The sequence below is a fragment of the Nomia melanderi genome, unplaced genomic scaffold, assembly GCF_051020985.1.
Source record: "Nomia melanderi isolate GNS246 unplaced genomic scaffold, iyNomMela1 scaffold0591, whole genome shotgun sequence".
Lineage (NCBI taxonomy): Eukaryota > Metazoa > Arthropoda > Insecta > Hymenoptera > Halictidae > Nomia > Nomia melanderi.
In genome coordinates, this window is record NW_027475705.1 from 1240 (window position 1) to 2500 (window position 1261).

Here is a 1261-nt window from a genome sequence, read left to right on the forward strand (position 1 = left end):
TGGGACTTAGAAAAATTTCGGGAAGTCCGATTCGCCTGCTGGAATTACCGCACGGGCTGGACACCTCGCTCCGACGAATCGGTTTTTTCCATTTTTTTGAAAAATAAATTTTTGTAATTTTTTTTAATGTTAAAAACGTTAATAAACGTCATGTTTACGCATGGATTAAACATTGAAATAATTTTAAAACGCTTATTAAAAAAGTTGGTGTCGACCGTGGGACTTAGAAAAATTTCGGGAAGTCCGATTCGCCTGCTGGAATTACCGCACGGGCTGGACACCTCGCTCCGACGAATCGGTTTTTTCCATTTTTTCCGAAAAATAAATTTTTGTAATTTTTTTTAATGTTAAAAACGTTAATAAACGTCATGTTTACGCATGGATTAAACATTGAAATAATTTTAAAACGCTTATTAAAAAAGTTGGTGTCGACCGTGGGACTTAGAAAAATTTCGGGAAGTCCGATTCGCCTGCTGGAATTACCGCACGGGCTGGACACCTCGCTCCGACGAATCGGTTTTTTCCATTTTTTTTGAAAAATAAATTTTTGTAATTTTTTTTAATGTTAAAAACGTTAATAAACGTCATGTTTACGCATGGATTAAACATTGAAATAATTTTAAAACGCTTATTAAAAAAGTTTACTCTTGACCGTGGGGACTTAGAAAAATTCCGGCTTGCACGGATTCGACCACTCTGTTTTTCGGAGTTTCTGAGAAAAATAAATTTTTGTAATTTTTTTCATTATGATTTCTGAGTTCTCCCAGTAGTTTAATGTAAGGATTAAGCATTTAAAAATTTTTAAATCGAATATTAAAAAAGTTTACTCTTGCAATTTTTGGAAAAAAAAAAATTCTAAAAAATTTTTCTTTCGGTGGAAACTAACGTTTAATATGTACAATAACGATTTATCGAATAAAAATCGTATGTTAATATATGTTCGAATCGACCATAGTTTCAGCGGCTAAGTACCAGCAGCCCGGCCGGTTGGTCTGTACGCGCGGCAGTTTACCACCATAAGCGCCCGTGCTGAGCGGCCGGCGCCGCGGTCGTCGCGGCCGCCCGTTTGGTTACTATAAGAGAGCACGTCGGTTCGAGCGGACCGGTCGGCGCAGCGGCGGGCGAGCGGCTATTCTACGATCTCGGTCGAGAAGCAGTCGTTCAGCTCCTCGAGGTCCATTCCTCGACTGTTCTGTACCGCGTTCCGTTGCGAATTTTTCTCTACACAGCATGACCACGGGTCGGTGTCTCAGACCGAATG